This window comes from Triturus cristatus, chromosome 7, assembly GCF_964204655.1.
Source record: "Triturus cristatus chromosome 7, aTriCri1.1, whole genome shotgun sequence".
NCBI lineage: Eukaryota > Metazoa > Chordata > Amphibia > Caudata > Salamandridae > Triturus > Triturus cristatus.
This window is the reverse complement of record NC_140590.1, coordinates 627743392-627761562: the sequence shown is the minus strand read 5'-3', so window position 1 is coordinate 627761562 and position 18171 is coordinate 627743392. Positions and strand designations below refer to the sequence as shown.

Below are 18171 nucleotides of genomic sequence, written 5' to 3'. Positions count from 1 at the left end.
GTCCCGATTCACTCACCTTGGGTGGTTCCTTGGGGTCCCAGCAATTCTACACCTACTAGACAAAGTCCGAGTCGTGGTTCTTATACCACTTATTTAGTATATGGTTCGGTCTCCCCCTGGAGCCCACTGTGTATTGTGCTACTTACGTTTGATTCTTTGCAACTGTATTATTTGATTTGTGATCTGTCCTCGTGTAGAGGATACATATTTTTATAACTACTGTGTGGTTTCCCTTGCATTTAAACAATGCTATAAGGTTACATTCTGGTCAAATATGGTGCTTAACATTCCTTCAAAACTTAGCCTGAAGAATGCGCTCCATAGCTACCACTAGGATAGCTTTAAATAAAGGTTATCTTTGGCATAATCACCATAAGGGTTGTTTAGACTGGTTCAAGGTGCCCACTTTAACTAGTGGACAGCATATACCAGGCCAACTTCTCACATGGTGGCCATGATCCTCCCCGACCTCTCTACTGCGCTCAACACTGTCTCCCACCACACGCTCATCGGCAGACGGCAGACTCTACAACATCAGCATACAGCAAAACACCCTCAAGTGGATCGCCTCCTTTCTTACAGGATGCACACAGAGTATTCAACTGCCTCCCTTCACCTCTGCGCCCAAGGACGTCATATGCGGTGTACCCCAAGGATCATCCCTCAGCCACACCCTGTTCAACATCTACATGACCCCCCTCGCAGACATCGTCAGAGCCCATGGACTCAGCATAATCTCATACGCAGACGACACTCAACTAATCCTCTAGCTCCCCGAGGATCCCTCTAATGCCAAAACCAACTTCTGCAATGCCATCACCAACATACCCGAATGGATGAGAGACAACTGCCTCAAACTCAACTCCAACAAAACAGAAGTACTGATCTTCGGGAAGAAAACCTTTATAGGGGACCACAGCTGGTGGCCAGCCGAACTCAGACCAACACCCACACCAACAGACCATGTGCAGAACCTTGGCATCATCCTTAACAGCCAACTTACAATAATATGACAAGTCAAAGCAGTCGCCTTCTCCTACTTCCACATCCTTTACATGCTCTGCAGAATCTTCAGACGGATCCCAACAACACCAGAAAGACAGCCACGCAGGCCCTTTCCACTTGTTGCCTCTACTACAGAAAAATTCTCTACGCTGAAATATCCACCCATCTCCTCAGAAGACTCCAGACCATATAGAATACTGCAGCCAGACTCATCCTGGATCTCCCCAAAGGGGCCCACATCACCCCCACCCTCAAAAACCTCTTGGCTCCACATCCAGAAGCGATACCATTTCAAAATCCTCATGCATGCCTAAAAAGCTCTACACGATCAAGGACCATCCTAATCAACCATCAACTGAACTATCCTCCTGCCCACAAGACACCTACGCTCCACCTCACTCGCTCTCGCTCCCCCCCTACATGCGTCGTAGCGGAGGCCGCTCCTTCTCCTACGTGGCTGCCAAGACCTAGAACTCTCCACCTCTGAACAGCATCCTCCCTTGCGAACTCCAGAAAGAAGCTCAAGGCCGTGGTTTTTGACAAAGACTTGGCACCCTCAGCACACATACACCCTTATGGGTGACAGTGCTGTGCTATACCAATGCATATTGATTGATTGAATGTGCATGTATGGAGCACCATATTGGATTGGGCTCGACATCGTTATTCTGGCCGCCTTGTTTATAGCAAGCTACACCTGTTTTGGACTGCCATCTTGGATTAGGCTCCACATGATTATTTTGGACGACATTCTTTTTTAGGAGGGTGGGGGACAAGCTGCACCTGCTGAGCACCATTTTGGTTTTGGCTCCTCGTCTCATTCCATCCGCCATTTTCAAGATTTGATGTGGATTTGGCTGAGTATTTTGCAAATTTATGTCGTTCTTTCAACATTTATGATAGTGTTATTGATGAAACCACGCGGAACTGTATTAGCTGGAGCTTGATCTAATTCCATTGACCACTTTTTTTATTGCATTTAAAAAAACAAATGTCACATTCAAAGCAACAATACAAAAGAATCCAAGAAGAAAAGATAAGACACAAAAAAAAGGAATTAAAGCTAGGCAGGAAGGAGCTAACAGGATAAAGGTGAGTATCATTCACATGATGCTTACCAGAAAGTCAGGAAGTCAACCTATAAATGAACTGTATCTTGGAGGGTAACCTGTTGCGCTCCAAAGGAAAAAATGGGGGAGGGGAAGAACCTCTGTGCTATCCCGACCCATGGGCCCACTATTGTCCCTATACCCCCCACACACATAAGCCACAGCCATTACCATGGCTCATGCATCCCGCCAGTGATCCAGCACCGGACCAACCACTGTCACTCCACAGGGGCATTCATTTTGTGAAACTGTGGCAGAGGGTTGGGGAGGTCAGGCGATCATAACGGCAGTGTAGCATTGGTGGAGAGCCAGAAGAGGACGCTATTGGGTCCTCAAGCCTCCCATGTCTGTCCAATTTCAGGCAAGCCACCAATATTGTGGTACAGAAGGGCAATAAGGGGTCTCTCCGCACTCCTCTGGCCTCTTCAAGGGTATAAATTCCCTTTTGCAGTCCACCAACTTAGTCAGCTCTCTATTCCATTTTCCCAGATCAGAGTCAGAGACAGATTTCCAGCTCATCATTAGCTGTCTCCTGGCAAGTATGAGAGCCAGGTCTGTGAACCGGTCCGTTGCTTTTTGAGTCGCATTACGTGTAGAACTGTATCCTAGTACAAGGCGAGGATGGGATAAGTCCACAAAATGTGAAAGGATGGCATCGAGGGCAGTCAGCCGATGCCCCTGGGAACATGGCGTGCAAACGCTGAGAAGTGAGGTATGGTTGATGCAGGCCTATTCCTTGACCTCCTTCCTTCCCTTTTCACCCCTGGCTTTATATGTATCATAGGCGGTACTCATACTGTGAATTTTCGTGGTACTGCTTTACATTATACCTTTCACTGGTTATACGGCTACTTTCGTGCTCTTGATTACATTTGTGCTGTTTATATTGGGGACGCATCTCTCTACTGTGTCCTTCCTCATCTCTTCCACTTCGTTGACTCTGCTGTACCAATTTGTTCTGTGTAATCAACATGTGCATTTTGTTATTACATGGATATTATCTGTGTTGCGTGTATTTCTTAATGTATGCCTCTTTTTTATTTCTAACTAATAAAAACTAATTGAACACAAAAAAGAATTGGATAAGGTTAAACCTGGCATTCGGAGACACCCTGGGAGTGCACAACAATGTTTTCTTCCAGGCGGATTCAGTATGTGCCGGGCCTAAATCTATTTCCCTGAGGAGGTATAGCAGAGAGTGGTCCAGCTGCGCTCCCTATAACAAGGCCCGTTGGAGCAATGTAATCACCCCAGTCTTCCCCCAGATATGAAACAGGTAGCTGTGGAACCCGTGCTCCGGGGGCTTCGTAGAGCCCATCCTCCACCATGTATGGCTCCTGCCCACTAGGGCTCCGTGCAGTAGAAAGTGTCCCACCAGGACATCCTACGTTTCCCTGAGCTCCAAGAAAGAACTCAGTTCGCAACCTTCAAATGTATCAACCATTATGGTGACACCTGTATCAGGTCACACTTGGTTCCATTGACTACGTACCGGTTCTGACATCCCTCATGGATAGAATTATGGATCCTCCTCGTTTCTTGAATATTCCTGGTCCCCCAACGTGGGACGAATTACACTGGAAAGATGCATTTGAAGCATATCTAGATGCCATGAATGGAGATACATTTACTAACAAAAAAGAAAAACTCCTTACTCCTTACTTTTACACAACTTGGATCCAGAAGGCAGGTCGATTTTGAAGAAACTTCCTTTAATAGTAGTCCACACCTAAAGTAATCGGGAAGGCGCATCAGGAGAGAGTGGGAATGCCGAAATCATAGACAATTATGCGCCTGTTACTAAGACGTTAGACCAAAGATTCTCTCCCTCCAGGAATGCTGCCTTGGAGAGCCACAAATTTCTTCAGTGATCGCAGATGCAGGGTGAATCCATTAATTATTTCGTATCAGCTTTTAGAACATTCACCTGAACGTGCAACTATCGTGAATTCAAGAAAGAGATTATTCGTGATCAGTTAATTGAAAACACAATAACAAGATACAGGAACGGCTGTTATGCAAGGAAAACCCTGACCTAGAATCTGCCTTATATATGGCAAGAGCAATTGAGAATTCTCAAGGGTATTTTAGAGAACTGTCGAAAGCTAAGGAGTGTGACTTGTCCAAAGATGTGTGTGCTCTTAAGGTTGGGGATGATTGGAAGGTACTAAGACAGGATTCAGTGCCTACGAGTAGTGCTCGGACATTTGCCAAAAAGGACAAATCTAGGATTGAGGAGCTGTTGTGTGCTTTAGATGCGGCAGTCATACACACATTGCGTCTGCAAAATCCTGTCTAGCTGAAAATCAAATGTGCTTTAAATGTAACCGGAAAGGACACTTTGCTAGTGTGTCAAAATGCATACAAACCTACTGTATCATTGATCAATGAGTCAGGGAAAGTGAGTGTGGATGAGTGTGAAGGTGATCTCATACTGATGGTTGAAGTGTGTGATGAGGATAATGTGTGTAATGTACCTGGTGCAGTCGTGGATGGGGAAGAACACGGAAGTGTTGCTTTGTTGAAACCAGTGAAAAGAAAGCCACAATTGATTAATATTATGATGAAAGTCTTATAGCATAGGTGATGGAAATTCAGGATCGCCTTTTACCTTAATCGGTCCTGAGTTAAAAAAAAACTTTTACAACAAGCCTTGAAGGAGACCAATGTTAAAGTCTAAGGGGCCGATTCACAGAACTAACTTAAGACAAAATCCTAAACTTCCTACTTTTGGTATTCACAGAAGTTAGGATTTTGTCTTAAGTTTGTCTTAAGACAAACTTAAGACAGACTTAAGACAGACTTAAGACAAACTTAAGACTGACTTAAGACTGACTTAAGACAGACTTAAGACAAAATCCTAACTTCTGTGAATACCAAAAGTAGTAAGTTTAGGATTTTGTCTTAAGTTAGTTCTGTGAATCGGGCCCTAAGCATCTGGGGGCAAGACAATTGATACTGATGGTCAATGAAAAATGTCCTACCTATCGTAAAGGAAAGTTTCAGTTCTATTAAGGACTCAGAGGCAAGGATTAGGCTTTTCTTTCTTTGCTTTATTTTACAGCAGCCTTCAAAGAACATAACCATAACAAACTACACTTCCCATCAGTCCATGGGAATAAAAAAGAAGCAAGTCCTCCAATCAGGGCAGCATCGTCTTCTTAACTGTCCTTGTCGACGCTCTACCCTCCTCTTTGTTGCTGTGATCACAGACAAATACTTCTGAAATTAATCCTGTTTGTTCGTCTCCGTTCCTGAGAAGAGAGATAAAATCATTTAAGATAATGAGGAAATTATTCGGATAAACTCCAAGAGAAGCACATCAACAATAATAATCCAAAATTCAGCAAAGCGAGAAATGCATATCTTCGTCAATACAGCAATGACCATCACATCACAAACATTGGATCTACCTGTCTACCTGTCACATTGAGTCCTGGTTAACACCAGTGGAGTGGAAAGATTGGGCCAGTCAAATGGGTGGGCTATTCCTCACCTCTGAGTCCTTATTAGAATCGAAACTTTCATTTATGATAGCTAGGACATTTTTCATTCTTTGTCAGGACAGGAGGCGAGGATTAGGCTAGTTCAAAGCTTTGCACCACCAGAGAGACCATATATTAACTGGCTTAAAGTAAAACCTCTTAAAGGTAGAGTCCGAGGATCAATCTGCTGCATTAAGAAAGTCCTCCAAACGAGCTCCCAAAGAGAAAGCTTTGGGACCCTTCATTTCCCGTACAGAATGAACCCTAAACTTTGAGATATCAGTTCCCGCTCCATGCAAAACCTGTCTGGCGATGGGAGGCTTTGTAAGCGCAATAAACAATTTTTGTTGCCCGGACTACGAATATCTTCTGTGATAGACTCATAAACCTTTAACGCTCTAACCACACATAACTAAGGTACATCGGGTAAATCTGTGAGTGACACAATCCTAGAATTGCATTTCATGCATCGTGAAACATGAAAAACCACCCATTCTGGGGTAAATACTCTACCTGCCAGTACTCTAACGTCCGACACCCTACGGCAAGAAATCAAAGAAAGTAAAATGGCCAATTTCGCCGACATCTGCTTTCTCGAGAGATATTTATTGGACGGCCAAGACCTGAATAACTGAAGGACTTTGTTAATGTCTCACAACAGAGAATATCTGGGTTCTGGGGGTATGGACAACCTAATACCTCGGAGAAGTTTACAGACGAGAGGGTGTTCCCCCACAGGGTGCCCATCCACGAAGACATGTCCAGCAGAGATAGCTGATCTAAATGTGTTTATTGACCGATAGGTTAAACCCTCGTCCAACTCCACCAGAAAATTTAAAATACATGCCCCCATGGGATCAATCTGTAATTGCTGACACCAACTAATCCATCGTGGCCAAACCAATCTATATTGTCTATGAATGCTATCTGCCCAGGCTCCAGCGAGTAGTGCTGCAGCCGCTGAAGAAATTCCTCAGACTTTCCAACTTTCCCTGTAATCTGCCGTGTCATAAGGCGGAGAGAATGCGAGAGCCCCAGATGGTTTGGATTCCCTTTGGGATCTTGGTGAAGTTCCTAAAACAGGGTTAAAGGGATTGGAAAATCCAAAGAAAGTTCCATCAGAAATGGAAGCCAAGCTTGAAAACTTCATATTGGGGTGAGCAACACTATGTCCGCTTTCTGCTGCTGTACCTGAGTGGACAGCCGCATAATCATTGCAAACGGAGGGAAGGCATAGCCCCTCTCTGTGCTCCAATCCTGTAGAAACGCATCGGTCGCCATCGCCTCGGTATGCGGTCTCCAACTGCAGTACTTGTCCAACTGGTGATCCAGACATGAGTAGAAGAGGTCTATCGTGAATGGACCCCATTCGTGCTGTAGAGCTTGAAACACCATGGGTGAAGATTCCAAAGACTGGTGTCCTGCCAATGGTAAGAATACCAATCAGCTACCTGACTGGATCGACCCGGGAGGTGTACCGCCAAAAGGGATATGTGATTGTCCAGGCAGTAGGTCCACAAGGGCTAGGTAGATTGCTAGGGGGTCAAAGATGGCTTGTCCTCGTTGATCACTAAACCCAGAGACTCTAAAAGATCTATCAACATCTGGAGTTGCTGTGAAAGACAAGCGGGGCACTGGTTCATGATTAACATATCGAGATATATTATTAGCCTGAAGCCTGATCCCCTGGGCCCACAGGTGCTCGATCACCTGTTTCATCAATTTGGTGAAACATCACAGAGCGGATGACAGACTGAAAGGAGGGTATGTGAATTCTAATATCTGGGAGCCCCATTAGAACTGGAGGAACCATCTGTGGGGCAGAAAAATCGGGATTGTAAGGTAGGCATCTTTGAGTTCCAAACGGACCATCCAATCTTGCACTTGTAAGAGATCCCGTAGAAGATGGATACCCTCCATCTTGAAATGATGGTATATCAATCACTCGTTTAACTCCCTCAGGTTGATAACTGGATGGAATCCCCCATCCCTCTTCTCCACTAGAAAGACGTTGCTGAGAAAACCCTGGGGATGGAGAGTGGTGCAGACAATGGTCCTGTGTCCAACAGCAGGAGTATCTCCGCATACACTAAACGTGACTAGTCCGGAGAAAAGTCAATGGTACAGGGCGAACCGGTAGGCAAGGTAAACTGAAAAATACTGGAAAATTCTATCTGGAATCCCTGGACCATTTGGAGTAACCAGGCATCTGAGGTCAGGGATTGCCAGTTGTGGAAAAAATTCCCCAACCTGCTCCCCAAATGAATACCCCTGAATGCTTGTACACTCACCCTGTTGGGCATTTTGTGCCCTGTTGCCTCGTCCTCTCGCCCCCGGTGATGTGGATAGGTTCTGGTTGAGCAGAAGGAACCACATTTTGCCGGGTCCTACCACTGTCCTCGGTGATAGTCACCACCTCTGGAGGAGGGATGATAAGAAGCGTGGCTGTTCAAGCATCCTCTTCCACGACCAGCTCTGGCAAAAACACACGGCGTGAAGATACGCCGAATTGAGGTCTGGGCTTTCTCCAAAGATGTGAAAGTTTTCACAAATTTTCCTAATTCCTTAATGAAACGATCCTCAAACAGGTTTCCTTCAGCAATAGCTTCTGCCTCTGAGGTTGAAAGATCCCCCAGCTTGGGGTTGATTTTGATGAGTAAGGACCTACGTCACTCTGTGGAGATTGCACAATTGGAGTTCCCCAACAGAATTATGGCTCTTTGAGCCCAATTGTATAGCGCCTCCGGGACAATGAGAGACCCGGATGCTTTCGCATCTTCGGCCATGTCAAGGATCTTGGAAAGGGGACCGAGCACATCAGAAGCTTGTCTTGGCAAGATCGCCAAGACCTGTTGATACCCTTCTTGGGCTCCCTTTTAGATTTGGTTAGGAAGGTTACCATCTTAGGATCTATTTACGGTGTGGAGGCTACTCTACCATTCAAAGTTGGCCTGGGACCTTCTGCCCAGAGACAGTTGCGGACCTCTTCGTCTAACGGTTTATGTAACCGTCCCTCTATGTACGAGGCCACTTTAGGGGCTGAGGACCATTCTGCGGAGCGCGGGTGCAATAGGTCCTCCGGGTCTAGCATATATGAAGTCCCCACCGGGCGTCTCTCAAATCGTCATCTGTCACAGGGGAGGGCCACCAAATGGCCTTCAGGGCTGACCGGTGTCCCCGTCCATTTTATTGGGGAAATCCTCCTCGACCCCTGACTTAGGAGGTGGGGCAGCAGGTAAGGGATCCTCAAACCTTTCGGGATGGGTAGAGGAGGAGGGCTATGACTCCATGAACACCTTCTTGAGGCAAGCAAAAGAGTCCTTGTCCATGCCAGTATCCTAAGAGCACTTGCCTGAGGCCCAGCACATTCTTCCCTTTGATCAAGGGGTCTGGGCACTGCACCCGCAATTCTTGTATTCTCTTCTCCAGGGGCGCCACTTACTGGGTTACTGCTCTGAATATAGAAACATCCATGATTTTACAGAACTCATCATCAATAGGTAAGAAGGACACCTCCTCTTCCTCAAAATAGTCCCCATAGTCCTCCATTAAGCTCATGAGGGAGGGGTTAATAGGCTGGGTGGACCCAGGTAAGTACAAATATGGGTTGGACCCAGAGATAAGTAATTAGAGGGCCACGGCCTGGGGACAGCACTCCCTTTAAGATCTGAAGGAAAAAGTACAAACTAACCGCCGGGGTCAGTCCCTGTATGTAATAATTCTCCTACCCTCAAGGCGGGTGTCAGGCTCCAGGTGGAGGCTCTCTGAACAAAGCCCAGACATTTTTACAACAGAAATCTTCCCCCCTTTATTACCGCTGCAGCCAGAAGCGCTTTGCCACAATGCAGATAGGAACTGAGTGCAGAGAAATCGATCCGCGGCCTGCCTGGGGTGGGGTGGGGCAATGAGTCAGAACCGTGGCCCCCTAGCTGTCACAGCACCGTGCAGAGAGCCTGAAGCCGGTGTGACCGCGAAGGAGCATAAAATATTCCCACAGTCGTCAGGTGAAGTAGATCTGGGCTGGAGAGTGGCACAGTAGCAAGCCGTAAATCACAGAGCATATAAAGAAATACAAGCTATTACCAAGCAGAAATAAGGGAACAAGAGAGACACTTATCTGTGGCTGCTGGAGCAGAAAAAGAAAGAGGAGGGTATAACGTTTACAAGGACAGTTAAGGAGACAATCCTGCCCTAATTGGAGGACTCGTTTGTTTTTTAGGTCTCGCCTTGCTATCGCGTAATCGATCGCAAGGCGAGACTATTGTAAGCGGGTTTTAAAAGTGCTCCCAAAAAGCGGATTGCATGGCTAGCACGCGCACAATCACGCGCATCGTGCCGCCATGCAATCTGCTTTTTGGGAGCACTTCAAAGGGTCCGCTCCCCCGCCTGGAATGCGCTCCCCCGCCCCCAAACGCGCGCGCGCGCCACGCTCCGCCGGGCTTGTCTTGTTAACTGCGCTGTCCAGGCTTAATCTTCTTCAATAAGGAAAGCCTCACATTGCTCATAGTCGTTCAGTCTTCCCCTCAACAATCTGCATATTTATTACTACTTCACTTAGCGATCCTGAGAGATGCTCACAAATGTTCTTAAATTCAATTAAATATGTCGTGACTGCATGTCACTAAGCAGCAACCTCGCGTCTCACAACGCGGTTCCAAAATCCCATGGTCCGCCGCTGTAATGCCTTGTTGTAATGCCTTGCTCGCCTTCCAGTCTTTTCCTCCATTCAGGGTATGGGGCATAAACCGAATAAAACACATTGCAGCCAGTCAGCCGTGACGCCAACAAAGTCTGCTGCCACGCGTACCTTCCACGCGCATGGAATTCCTAGGGGCAGACGGTAGAGCACATCAGCCTCGCGGGTCCTCTCAACCTCGCACCTAACATGCGTTTAGAATCTTTGCAAGCAGCGCGCGCCAGCCTCACAGTCCCAGGAGGGCCGCACTCAGTCCTCACTCTCCGATGTCAGGAGCAGCACATGGCAGCCTCGCGCTGGGTAAGGTACCTCGTAATTGCCTCACAATGACTGCTCTGGTATGCACCGCGTACAAACTTCAGGTGCTAAGCAAGGCTTTGGCTACATTGAACAAGCATTTGCAATGCAATAGGTCTCGCATTATTAAAGTTTGAGCTATTGGTGTTGCATTATTTAGCAATGCCAATAGCTCAAACTTAAATAATGCAAGACCTATTGCATTGCAAATACTTGTATTATATAACGCATAACTAGGAAGCAGGCATCAAACAGCGCTTCTTTATTTCCGCGTGACCCCGAGCCGAATTTGAAACCTATACCACGAAGCCACGCCCCCTACATACGGGCGCACTCTCCCCCCATTTGGACAGCAACAAAGACATTTCAGCTGTCGGAATCGAAACCCATACCGCGAAGCCACGCCCCTACACACGGACGCGCTCTCCATAAATCGGCACAGCAACAAAAGACATTGCAGCTGTCGGAATCGAAACCCATACCGCAAAGCCCCGCCCCCTACACGCGGGCGCGATCTCCACCCATCAGGACAGCAACAAAGGCACAGATAACGGCCTCATGTACCTCTCTCGATTCAACAATCTCGGTAGAAGGACGTCGCTGTCCCAGGCCACACTAACCATTCCCCGCTACCTGAGCGGTTCTTAACAAGTATTATATTTTGTATCTTAAAGGCATACCTGTAGTCCCTGCACAGCGAACTTGTGCGGTCCCCATGTATGATTAAAATGCCCATTATGCGAATACAGGAAGAGGCACCCTCTAGAGCGGCGTCCGCATGTTTGCGTACAGTTGTATCGGGGCACATTTTGCTTTGCATATTATGGCGGTACACATTTGCACATAGTGCACGTTTTACATTGATTGTTTGCGCTTTGTGTCGCACATCTGTGCAGTGTTAAGCAGCCGATTTACAATTGAGCGATTCTTTGGAAGGCTGGTGCGCTGAGCCATGACCGGCAGTAACCCCACTGCAGCAGCCGGGGGAGGAGTTTAGATAGCCCATGCAGCAGCACAGAAGCAGATGGTACCCACTCTTAAGATTATCTCTTGTCCTAACCCTGACTGATTTCTGGAACGGTTGGGACAAGTCAGTCATGTGTCAGCACTTAAAACTGTGTCGGGGAGTGGAGGCCAATCATACAAGTTTTTAGGTCTCGCCTGAGCCAGCGCTTTAGCGCTGCTCTGGCGAGAGCTATATAAAACGGGGATTTGGAAGTGCAAACGAGTGCTTTTCAGGCCCCCAACTACAGTGCATGTGCGCCGGGCGCGCGCACCATTTGTCAGCCTGCGTGTACATTTCACGGGCGCTTTGATGTTCTCAGTGAACCGCGCGGCCACTGAGAACATCAAAGCGCCCGCGAAAGTGCACACCATTTGCCACCCCCTCCCTTATCCCACTTCCTGCTTGTTATCACATCCTTGTTTCAATTTGTCACTTTAAATACAGTCGGAGCTCTGATGTTGACAACGCACCTCTACCTCTTCCATTTCTTTCTGCCACACCACACTTCTGACGTTGTTGAATAAGCAAGCATGATGAGGTCACAGACATCTGTGTTCAACAATTTCGTACAACCCCCTTGGGTGCTACAGATCGCGACTGCCACGCGCTCCTTGCATGTGATTATTTGCATTAAGTATACGAGGGCAGACTGGCCGAATTGTGTTAAATGGGCTGACGCACGAGTTGGGATTACTTCGAAATTCCAGTTCTTTTTTTCTTCACATGGAAAATAATTTCCTCTGCATACTTCCTTTCCTCGATAGCACCTGCAAAATGAGGGGGGATGCAGCTGACGCCGCTAGTACTTTGCTGCACGTTTGTGAGCGGAGATAGGTGTGTGAAAGGCCTTGCAAATGCTCGTAAATACTAACAAACGCGGCAACTTTGTGGGTTTACGCACAGTTTGCACAGTCCATTCCCGCCACACCTCCCCTTCACCCCATGCAACATCCTCTTTATCGCCCTGTGGTGCTACGAATGTGGCAATCCACATACCTCATGAGGGATAACCTCTGACGTAGTGGCATGTTCGAGGCAAAGAAACATTCATAACACATGAAGACATCGGGTTTTTTTTTGCATCTCAATTTGTTATTATGTTTTTCACATTTAAACAATTGATGACTAATAATTAGATACCTTCATATAAACAAAGTGCCAATGAAAGAGCGGTGCCCAGGAGGATAATGTAACATGCTCAGGGTCACACACTGAGGTCACGTACAGAAGCCACTGGGGATTCGAACTTTATTGTTCAGGTACGAAAGTCTGCAGACAATGCGTCATTGGCACGTGATGTGCTGCAGCAAACTCCTCATGGGTACCGCTGTAATCCTTGCCAGAGATGAGGAAGGTGTTTAGATGTAAATACAAACCACCGCCCGTTAAAGACGCCTCCAGCTCCCCAAACCCACCCCCACCGTGCTAAATCTACTCGCCACCCCATCGACCTAAGCCACGCCCCCAATGGGAGATGAGAGGATTGATGCCCCACTAATATTTCCGACCTGACTTTGTGTCAGTGGCAGACGTAGAAAGCGTCTCTTTCTCGACGCAGGCAAACAAATAAGTGACGGGTGACTGCTTCCATGGACTGAGCTCTTTTAAATGTTTTTGTGACTCCACATCTTTAAAGCCAAAAACGTAAGTGTTTTCTAAGTCCCTCAGTCCGTGACTAACTGCGTAACAAAACAGGGCCTTTGGTCCTATTTTTCATGCTTGGCATAACTAGACAATGTTGTGATAGGAGAGGGCCCACGGCAAATTTCTTGCCACTAACTCAACAGCACTTATATTTTTTAAGCAACAAAATGGCACAGAGGCTACCTGAATGGAGTATGCAGTGCAGCCTTAAGTCAGCCGGATAATATGGCAAGACTTGTGGCCTGCAAGAAAGACAAACAAGCATTTACAATGCAATAGGTCTCGCATTTCCGAGAGTTTATGCTATTGGCATTGGAAATGACAATGTCTTTTATTTACTTGTTTAAAAAACCAACACATTAATAAAAGGCATTGCAATCTACAATGCCAATAGCTCAAACTCTAGTAAATGCGAGACCTATTGCATTGCAAATGCTTGTTATTCCCTTGGACTGCCGGGAAGTGTAGTTTGCTATGGTTAGGTTCATTGAATGCTGCTGGAAAATAAAGCAAAGAAAGAAAAGCCTAATCCTTACCTCCGGTCCTGACATAGAATTCCAACCTGAGTTAGAGTTAGATGGGGAAAAAACCTTGTGTAAAGTCTATGTTGCCTAAGAAGGATCTAACCTCCTAGGTTGGAATGACTAAGGCAAGTTAGACATAATTCTCTATCCCAGCCTCCTGACTGCATGGTTCCGAACCTAAATTGCTGCGCATGAATGTTATGGTTGAGAACCTATGGGTGAAGAAGTTCAATGAAGTCTTTGCTGGTTGCCTTGGAAAGTTGGTAGGTTTTCAACACCAAATAGTGTTAAAAACTGGTTCCATAGGGATGCTCACAAGGCATAAAGTACCTCTGTCATTGAGAGCTGATTTGCGTAAAGAGTTCGACAAACTATGTGAGTGGGGGTGATTGAACCGATAGAAGGATCTGAATGGTAGGCTCCCATTGTTAAAGCATGCAAAAAGGACAACTCCATTTGTCTGTGAGTAGAGCTTTGTGATTTAAATCAAAATATTTGGGTTGACAGAGAACCCCTACCCAATACAAATGAAATGTTATGTACACTTGAAAATGCTTCTGTTTTCACCACACTTTACATGCCTGCTGGGTATCACCAGTTGGTGGTGCGCCCCGATTCTAGACATCTAACATCTTTTGTTACTCCTGAAGGAGCTTTCCGTTTTAAGTGTATGTCTTTTGTATTAGCGTCGGCCTCTTCTGTTTTCCAGAGACTCATAAAAGAAATGTTCAGAGATTGTAAGGGTGTGAGGTATTTTCAGGATGATGTACTCGTGTTTAGCAAATCTGTGAAACAGCATAATACGAGATTAGACAAGGTACTTCACATTGCATGACACTAAGGGACAATAAGTGCATGTTTGAACAAAATTGGGTTGAATTTTTGGGTCATCACATATCAAGGGCTGGAGTAACACCCAAAGTAAAAAATTTGAAAGCACTTGAAGCTGCCCCACACCACTCAATATAGATCAGTTGCGATCTTTCCTGGGGTTGGTGGAAGTTTAGTCTAAATTTGTTGCACATTGCCAGCAAAACCAATCTGTTGAGTAAGTTATTGAGAAATGGCACAACGTATGTGTGGGATGATGAGTGCCAAATAGCTTTTCATGGTATTCGTCAAGACATCATTTTCGCTGATCCATTACAATTATATGATACCAGGGACAATACAATCATAGTCACAGATACCAGCAATGTTGGTTTGGGTGCTGTTCTCATGCAAAAGCCTAAAAATGGTAAAGAGGACATTGTAGCTTTTGCATCAAAAGCATTGTGAGGGGCGGAGCATACTTAAGCCACCATAGAGAAGGAGGCTTTAGCTTTGTGGTGGGGTGCCCAATACTTCCTCACGTACGTTTGCAGAGTATCCTTTACCTTCCGAACCAATCACAAACCCTTGGTCGACCTATTTAGTACAAAGGGAGCTGCCAGGGCCACCCTCAGAGTTGCCACGTGGAAGTATCAACTACAAGAATTTACTTACAGCATTGAATACATGTCTGGCAAAATTAATGTAATTGCTGACTTCTTATCCAGAATGCTGTTACAAGGTGATGGAGAGTGATGTTGATGACAGAGCTAGAGTTCGCATGACCAGCCATGTGCATGAGGTGGTGAGTGGGTTTTGTGTGAGGATGAATGGAGAATTTAGTGTGCTGCTGATGGAGTAAGGATTCAAAGAAAAGGAACTTGTTCGAATCAACCTCTCGTTAACAAGTACTAACAAATAAAAATAGAAGATAAAAGAAAATTAACATACACACGACATTCAAACACGGGGAAAAAGGCTTTCTGCTTGCTTAAAAAACAAAGAATAATGTGCTACATAACTGAAATACCGCTTGAAATTAAAAATTGTCTTGCGCACGTGCAAACCAGTACTGCGCAAATAACCATGTGATTAACCCATGTGAGAGGGAAACTCTCACGCATTCGAAAGGAGTCACTAACTGTAGGTCTCGAGGTACTGTGTTCCTGGCATATGCTTGCCTGGATTTTAAAAGAGTTATCGCAATCAATCAATCAGGGGTTGGTGAAGCGCGCTACTCACCCGTGAGGGTCTCAAGGAGCAGAGGGGACGGTAGGGCAGCTCCAGGTTAGTCGAAGAGCCAGGTCTTGAGATCACGTCTGAATGAGTGCAGGTTAGGAGAGCGCTGTATTCCTAATGGAAGAGAGTTCCAAGCTGTGGCAGCGGTGTAGGAGAAAGCTCTTCCTCCTGATCTGGCTCGGCGGATGCGGGGGACCTCTGCCAGGGCGAGGTCCGCTGAACCGAGGTTCCTTGTGGGTGCGTGGAAACTCATTCTGTCGTTGAGGTAGCTGGGTCCGATGTTGTTGAGAGCTTTGTAGGCGTGTGTGAGTAGTTTGTAGGTGACCCTCTTCTCGACGGGGAGCCAGTGGAGTTCTCGCAGGTGAGGGGTCATGTGATCATGGCGAGGTGTCCCTAAGATTAGCCTGGCGGCTGCGTTCTGGATCGTTTGGAGTTTGCGTAGTAGAGATTTGTTGATTCCTGCGTAGAGGGCGTTTCCGTAGTCTTGCCTGCTTGTGATGAGAGCGTGGGTGACTGTCTTTCTGCAATCGGGGGGAATCCATTTGAAAGTCTTCTGTAGAGTCCGTAGGCTGTTGAAACAGGTGGATTAGATGGCGTTGATTTGGCGGTTCATGGAGAGGGAGGAGTCTAGGATTATGCCGAGGTTACGTGCGTGGTCCGTGGGGGTGGGGTGGGGGCCGAGGGCAGGGGGCCACCATGAGTTGTTCCATGCGGTGGTGTGGGGTCCGAAGATGAGAACCTCGGTCTTCTCGGAGTTGAGTTTAAGACAGCTGTCCTTCATCCAGGTGGCGACGTTCTTCATTCCCTCTTGAAAGCTGATTCTGGTATCTTCTGGGTTTCTGGTGAGGGATAGGATTAGTTGGGTGTCGTCGGCGTTGGATATGATGTTTAGTCCGTGTCGTCTGACAATGTTGGCGAGGGGGGCCATGTAGATGTTGAACAGAGTGGGGCTCAGGGAGGAGCCTTGGGGGACTCCGCAGATGATGTCCGTGGGTTCGGAGAGAAAAGGAGGGAGCCTAACTTTCTGAGTCCTGTTGGAGAGGAAAGAGCGGATCCAGTTGAGGGCGGTTTCCTGGATCCCTGCGTTGTGGAGTCTGGTGGTCAGTATGCTGTGCGATACTGTGTCAAAAGCTGCGGAGAGGTCCAGGAGAATGAGGGTCGCGGTGTGTCCCTGGTCGAGCAGCATGCGTATGTCGTCGGTGGTGGCGATTAGGGCTGTCTCGGTGCTGTGGTTGCTCCGGAAGCCGGATTGGGAGGTGTCTATGATGCAGTTGTCTTCGATGAAAGTGGTCAGTTGGGTGTTGACGAGTCTCTCTGCTACTTTGGCCGCGAAGGGAAGGAGGGAGATGGGCCAGGAGTTCTTTAGGTCAGTCGGGTCCACCAATGGTTTTTTGAGGAGGGGCTTGACTTCTGCGCATTTCCAATCCGGGGGTTAGGTGCCCGTGGGCAGGGAGGAGTTGATGGTGCGGGCTAGCTCTGGAGCGATGGCAAAGGAGGCTCTGTGGACAATATGGGGGGGGGGCAGGGGTCCGTGGGGGCTCCTGAGTGAGTTTTCTTCATGGTGGTGGTGATGAGATCGATGGAGGCGGAGGCAATGCTCTTGCTTAACAAAGAAGAAAATAACATGAGATAGAGTAGAAGTGGGTGGTGAACAGGGATAATAACAATTTGAGAAATTATCATCTGTTTATGATTCCTTTATCAATAGTGTGCGTTTGGGCCTGGTGTGCTGAGCCAAGAGAAAAGATGGCTGTTGAGACGTAAAACAAGTTCAGTCTACGAACTGAGGTTTTGAAGTGACCTGGTGACCGGATCACTGACAAGCTGCCAAGGACGGATGCCTGGGAACGTTTTTCAACTGTAGAATTATATACTTTTTGTATCTAATCCGTTTTCTGAATGTGTTGGAAAGGAAGTTCTTCTGACATATGAATAAATTAAATGGGAAAGGTTTCCTAGACAAAGAATTAGTTAAGAAATAAAGAATGACAGCATGAGGTGATGATAACTCCCCTGCCCTTACCCAATCGCAGTCCATGATTCACGAATACTTGCAGCATTTGAGGGTAGAACATGCAGAATTAAAGAGTATAACTTGAGTGACTTAAGGTTATGATGTTGACGACATTGATATTGAATGAGGAGTGGGCGAGAGCTGCTGCTGGAGAAGAACAGACTGGGAAGATTCAATACTAAAAGACAGCCTGATTAGATTGAAGATTTGAGGAAGAATATCGAGGAGGGAGAGAGTGTACAAGTGGGATGCGCTCTGGTACGTCGGGTTCTAGAGAAGTGTAGTAAGTATAATCCTATCCTGCACCTGTCCCATAGTCTTTGTCTCCTGACTTCTTTATCA

General features: G+C 46.7%; 1 long non-coding RNA gene across 2 annotated transcripts in view; it reads right to left on the bottom strand.

Annotated features, from left to right (window-relative positions):
* Positions 1-5146: 5146 nt before the first annotated feature.
* The window catches only part of LOC146810244 (uncharacterized), a 52233-nt gene continuing 39208 nt past the window's right edge, over positions 5147-18171 (bottom strand). For both annotated transcript variants that reach the window (XR_014965647.1, XR_014965646.1), the window contains one exon: positions 5147-5368. This is a non-coding gene — a long non-coding RNA (uncharacterized LOC146810244). The remainder of the gene's footprint in view (positions 5369-18171) is intronic.